This window comes from Haemorhous mexicanus, chromosome 14, assembly GCF_027477595.1.
Source record: "Haemorhous mexicanus isolate bHaeMex1 chromosome 14, bHaeMex1.pri, whole genome shotgun sequence".
Classification (NCBI taxonomy): domain Eukaryota; kingdom Metazoa; phylum Chordata; class Aves; order Passeriformes; family Fringillidae; genus Haemorhous; species Haemorhous mexicanus.
Genome location: NC_082354.1, coordinates 12,143,805 through 12,150,603, shown reverse-complemented (window position 1 = coordinate 12,150,603; position 6,799 = coordinate 12,143,805). Strand labels below are relative to the sequence as shown.

At 39.4% G+C, this 6,799-nt stretch overlaps 1 long non-coding RNA gene across 1 annotated transcript; it reads left to right on the top strand.

Moving 5' to 3' along the window:
* The first annotated feature begins 2,092 nt into the window (after positions 1 to 2,092).
* On the top strand, positions 2,093 to 3,568 carry LOC132333618 (uncharacterized). Its single transcript, XR_009488215.1, has 2 exons — positions 2,093 to 2,365; positions 3,250 to 3,568. It is a non-coding gene; the product is annotated as an uncharacterized LOC132333618 (long non-coding RNA).
* The last annotated feature ends 3,231 nt before the right edge of the window (positions 3,569 to 6,799 follow it).

The window sequence follows — 6,799 nt, the reverse complement described above, 5'->3', positions numbered from 1 at the left end:
GTATCTTTCTAGCATCATTAGGTATTACATCAATTCAATAGGATACATTTTTACAGAAAATTACAGCAAGAAAGCAACCAAATTTTACATGCTCACATTTTCCTTTATAAAAGACCTGAATCTCTTGTCAGATATGCATGATGCTACTATTGCAAATATAATCTGGGTAATATTCAGCATGCAATTCAAAACTTGATGGTTTAAAACTTGTTCTTGAGTATTAAGTAATACTTTTTTCTAGAGTATTTTGCCATTGATATTACAGTCATAAAAATCTTAAGACTGGTATAGCAGTTTCTGTTATGGTTAGTTTGCCACTTCAGAAGTGTCTGAAAGCAAGTTAAGGCTCTTATTGGAAGCAAAGGAAAACTACTTAACAAATGGTTCAAGATGATTAATCTGAATGTTAGTGACTATAATGTGTGCAGTAAATTTTGAAAGCTGTTGATCATATAAGTCTAAGGTATGAGGCATTGGTCTACTCCTGTTATCCCTTGAACTGATGGGTTTGTATCAATAAGGAATGGAAAGCCAGCTTTTTTCTAAAGGTAATTATTAGATATCTATGCTGGTATTTCCTTCCAGTTTGAGAAATACAAAATCTGAGAGACAATTACATTTTGGAGTTAAGCCCAAAATTACCTGTAACATTAAAAAAAATTATTTTGTAATCAAAGTGCATGTCTGAGTGATCAAATGGATTTGCTTTAGGATGGAGAAAGCAGAAAAGCAGACATTTAATTTTGTGTTAGGCTTCTTTATGAAGAACAGATTGAAGAACAGTGCTAAGATTTAGTAAGGACATGAACACCCTTGCAGCATTTATCCTTTTTAGGAAAGGCTGTTATCTGCATATCTCAGTGTGAGACAGTTATTACCTTTTCAACTGGATATTCCTCATAGAAAACACTAATACCTTAGAGTTGGTGGCCTTCTCCTGTGAGATCTTAGGTAAGCTCCACTTACAAATATTTGGGATTACTGGTTAACAGGGATTTAAATTAATCTGATCCCAGTAATTTAGTTTTCCTTGCCAGACCCCTGTCTTGGACTAATACTGATGGAGTATCTAGTCCTCACTGCCATGCAGGCATAGCTGCCTGGCATTTCACAGGTTCAGATATCCCTTTGTCAGACATCTGACTACTGAAAGCTGATGGTTGCTGGAGGAAAAACCAAAGAATGAGTTCTTGCCAACTCAAGAATTTCAAGTACCAACTTCAAAATTTTGATGTTCTGATTTTCTGACGAGAGCACCTCCCTCTGCTGACTGCCTGTGAGCGAGACAGTTCTGTGTTACACACTCAACCTGAGGGGTGTAAATCCCTCTGCCAGAACAGCAGCCTTCCAGTGTAAATATACTGCGTGCAATGGAAGGACTAGCACAGTACTTCTTCAGCTGGATCCTGAGAACCCAGAGCAGTGCTTTGAAAGAATCAATTGTGCCTCTGTCAATTGACAGAGAGAAACAACATCAGGCTTGGGACAGCAAGGCCGGGGTGTGCTGCAGCCTTGTTTGGGGATCAGTGCCCTGGTGTGTGCAGGGCTTTTCTCCCAAACACACTTCATGACATTCAAGCACCTGAAGGTAAGTTACACTGCTGGAAATAGTCATAGGGCATGGCTGAGGTAAAGCAAGCTGGGTCCCTCAAAACCTGTTTTTTAAATACTGTAGATGCTATTTAAAACTTCTGGAAAACAATTTTTGCACTGTATCATAATTGCCACCTCTTGAGTGGCTTTCTTGAAATGTAACTTTCAATAAATAGGTTTTGAAAGGAAAAATGATAATTTTTTAATAATTGCTTTTGCATTTCAGGTGCTAGATTAATATATGACAATGGCTTTAAAACCTTCGTGACTTTTCAGTCAAAGAGTTGTCAAATTTACAGTACTGAAAAGTGATTTATTTTGTAATAAACCCACTAAGGCCTTTATGAAAAGATCTTTTATATTAAAGAAGTGAGGTTTGGTTTAACAGTAATTATTTTGCCATCCATATCAATATGTGCTGTAGTATCTGGTAAGACAAACTGCAGAGTAAGTTCAACTAATGCCTTTATAATTTCTTGTTGAAGGTCTGGTTCCAAAACAGAAGGGCAAAGTGGAGGAAACGTGAAAAAAATGAAATTCTGGGGACTGTTCCGGGAATCTCCTTAACACACCCACTTGGTCTATTTTTGGATGTTCCACTGAGTCATTCTCCCCTCCTAGATCACACATGGAGGTCAATGCCTCTTTCCACATTGGCTGTGCCGTCCATGTCCCCAGCTTTTAGTCCTTCAACCTTAGGGCCATTTGGCCTCAGCAGTCTTACCTGGACTTCTCTCTTCAGAAATCCTATATTAAATCCACATTTTGGAAGGTATAGAATAATTTTCTTTTTTTCTAAATCTCAAAACTGTTAAAAATGCTGCTTTTCTATTATTTTGCTACTCGGATGTTCTCAATAAACTTACTAAAATGGGTTAGTTCCTGTGTAGGATCACTTGATTAGGAACAGCTAGATTTGGGTTTAGGTCATGCTAATAAAATCTTAATATGTAATTGCTTATGGAAGACAAATTGTGCATACTTACTGCAATTTTGGTCACACTGAACTCTAGTCTTCATACAGACTGCTGTGACCTGTGTGGCTGCAGCTCCATCCTTCTCTCTCACTCTCAAGTAGAAATGCATTATATATAAAATACATAAATACATTATATATGTAGGTATAAACAAATATATAAGAAAATAGAAGATAGCACTCTTGCTGAAATTAGAGCTTGTATCTTAGTACTACATTAACAGGCAAACAAATGCTTTTCACATGGAATCAATTGATCTGAACAAATTGCCTGCATAAACAGCTATATAAACTGGCCTTTTTATGAGGTGGTTTATTGCTTTCACAGAACAGGCTGATCAACAGCATCCAAGGTTTGTTTAGAAAGGATTTAGCATGAGGGGTTCAGCAAATGGTTGCTAGTTTAGATATCTGCATGCCATGCCTGATCATCTCATGCTCATTTTATTTAAAAGTGTTTTGGTTTTTTATTTAGGGTGGGATTTTCTGCTGGTTTTTTTTTTTTTTTTAAGGGCAAGACACTATACTGCAAAATAAAGCTAAAAAAAATGTACATTTAGGAAAAAATTGGAAATTTTGGAACTTTTTTCCCTAATACTTTGTTGGGGGAAGCTGCAACTCAGTATTTGTTCTCCAAAACAATTCTTCATTTGGGTAATATTGACTTCTTTCAAATACAGGTTTCTCAATGCTTTAAATCCTCTCGTGACAACAGCTTCAGTACTAATGAAAGCTCCTGGACCCCCGTCAGACCCTGTTCTCACTGCCTTCACTGATCCAGCAGCAGTTGAAAGGAAAACGTCAAGCATTGCAGCACTAAGACTCAAAGCGAAAGAACATTCAGCACAAATCCCTCAATTAAACCTCATCTCCAGTCTTACAAACACTAACAAAGAACTTTGTTAGCAGCTCTCCCACAGACTACAGCCACGGAGGGGAAAGTGAATGCCTTCTCCAATAAGTAGCTCTCATTAGAGAGACACATTTAAAAAAAGAAAACACACACACACACAGAGCTGTATTTCCTGCAGCTTCAGTAACAGACTGAAAGGAAATAAACCTGCTAAATATTGTTTTCCTTCATTACAACATGAAATCAGGCAGTAAATTGGCTTGTATCATTTCTTGCACTGCAGAAACAGAAGCAGGAACTATCTCATCTGTGTAAATCAGGCTAACATGTATCTGAAGCTTTGAAATCACCTAACTCACCAGAAACTAGTCCAAAGGCTCAAAATTCTTTGTAGAAATAACCACTTTTCTAAGCAATTCTTAACTTCTCAGGAGGAACTCTTACATGAAGTACTTGAGAATCAGTACACAGTTATTAACTTGGAGACCATGCTTCATGTTGAAGTGCAAATGCCAGTGAAATATTGCATTCTAGACAGACTTAGCACGAACGAGATAGGGACTATTTTCAGTATGGGCTTTTGATTCAGAACTAGGCTAGTGTAAAGAGTACCTTGTTTCAAATTTTAAAAAAGTTTGCTTTATGTTCAGGGTGTCAATGTCTTAACTAAGAAAGTTTAACCTCTGTACATGAACTGTATCCTGTGAAAGTAGGTTAGCAGCGTGCAGTAAATTGTCTGTAGGTCTCTGTGTATGTATATACGTGTCAATAAGTAGCTTATAGCTGTAAATATGAGATTGCTGAATATGTTAGGAAGATTTCTGGCACACATTACCAGATCAGTAAGTTAACAGATTACTTGCATATTTTGAGATATTTCATGCCTTGAGTAGTTTCAGAATGGAAATGAGTACTCAATGTGAAGTGTTAAATTCTTCCTTGGACCAATGTTGAAATGAGTGAAAACAGAGGCCTTACTGAGCAGGAGTCTGCAGTCCATCACAATCCTGGACTCCATAACAGGTCATTTTAAAGTCTTTGCTGAACTTCCCCATCCAGAACATGGGACTGAGAACAACTTTCCACAGGTCTGATGCTTTAGTGTAAAATGAGGATACGTAGTATCCTCCTGGTGCTGTAGTGAAAAGTAAGGACAGGTCATCGTATTCTCCTTTTGCAGCTCACTCGCCTACCTCACAGGGCTGTTGTGAGGACTCATTAAACAAACACGACACTGTGCAAATGGCAGAGTTATGCAAGTGCTAATTTTTGCTTCACAGCAACAAAAGAAAGGCCAATGGTTGGCTGCACATGGAGATCACCTTTCCCACACCTGCAGCAGAGGTCCAAGCAAAATCTGTTCCTGTGGTTGATGGGACAGCATGGAACTCCTCCACTGATGCTGGCTGTTTTCTCAAAACTGTCCTCAAACACATTTACATTGAAAAGATTTTGCATTTCAGAACTTTCTCAAGGCAGCTCTAGGCCTACTCTTAAGAGTACACAGTCGAGTTCTCAGCTAGAGTTTGAGGTGCAGAGCTCCAGCTACATCACTGCTGCTTCTGGAGACTGCACTGAGCTTGTACTTAGTTCCAGGACAGAAAAGGAAGTTTGCTGGGCCAAAGAGAAATACTCATCATTTTCCACAAGAGTGGAATTATTTCTGTTGGGTTCACAGACCTCACTGGTAGCACAGGCAGGAGAAGGTGGTGGTATTTCAGCTGTTGGGAAAAGCCAGCTCCCTACTGGAGCTACAGCAGGGCTGCACTGTGTGTCAAGCAGCAGGAGACTGTGGAAGTGAAGCAAGCAGGACCTCTCACACAAAATTTGAGTGTGTTTCTTCCACAACAGCTATTTGCTTCCACCAGTCCACTCTCATGGCCCAGGCTGCCAACTGGCAGCACAACACAGTATCCACTCAAGTGTTGAGTTTGTTCCAAATAAACCTTTTAAGTAGGTTAATGGCTTGAAAACTGTCATTACACAACTCCTGTTCTGTACAAGCTTCTGTGGTATCGTTCCTTGCCACAAGTGTCTCTCTCTTGCAATGCAGAGAGGTTCTGTGGGAAAGGAGACTCACTGTTTCATTTAAAGTATCAGAAACTGTCCTGCATTTGCCTAAGTCATCAAGAAAAGAACTCTGCAATAATAATAAAACCTGGGTATTTTTTGCCAAATTATATTCATAGACAACTTCACCAGAAGCAGCATGTGAAAAATAAGAGCTGAAGGCTGATGTAATACATTGCATGAAATAGTAGGTTCTGTGTTATCAACAAAATCTTCATCACTGACCAGAGGGCCTATCTCACTCAGGTTTGGGGGAATCAAATTCACAAGCTAAATTTTAGCAGTTACATCAAAGATAACATTTATCTATCAACAAAGCTTTTCCAATAGTTATGGTCCAAAATAATTTCAGGGACAGCAATTAAACACACAGAGGCATGCAACTTCACTCATGTGCATGACAGCTCCTGCCAGAGCTGGGAGCTGCTACCTCCACCCAGCACATCAAGCTACTTCAGCACCAGAGTGGGAACTGCAGGGCTGGACAGCAGGGTTGGCTCCCAAGCCTTGCCAGCTGCTGCCCTGTCTTCATCCTCCTTACAAGAAGGCACACTTCTCCAAGACATCCTCCTCTCCTGCTGAGACCACAGCCAAGCACCTGCTGGGTACCACTCCCCTGCCAGCTGTGAACTCTTCCCAGTGTCACACTGAGGCCAGGCCTGTCTCCTTTGGTGCACACTGCTGCATGGCTCTGCAGCTTCAAGCTACTGTGCCCAATATGAGAGATGGCAGAATAGCAAAGGTAAGTGCATTGCCTTTTTGTTCCTGGTCAAGGAGAAGCTGTCAGCCCTGTGCCATCTGGGCAGAAGCCACTGTCTGCAATCATCAGCAGTTCCCAATGAGTACAGGTAGAGAACACAGCTTCCTGATGTTTCATCTGGGTTTACTTTGAAATTAAGAGTTTTTCTTTAAGGTGATTTCATTTTTGATGTTTTAACGAGTCCTTCCAAGAAATGTCCATTCTTCCATGTGACTTGAAATCCAGCTGTGAGACCTAATGGCATTATGAAAATAAACATGCAGGGCAACACTTGAAATCAGCTTAGGAACAACAGAGTGCTCATAACCAAAACTCAGAAACTTTTATGTGTTAATTATTACTACCTTAAAATGAAATACCACATCAAGGGAAGAAGGCTTATTTATTCAATTTGTTTAAATTTTAATAAAGAGGCTTAATTATCAGCTTTTATGGATATAGTACTAAAATTACATTTCAAAAAAATTTTAAGGGCTATTAATTGAAAAACCTTCAGTCTAGTTTCACAGCTGCACATGGGGTCAACTATTTGCTACCAATCAAGCAG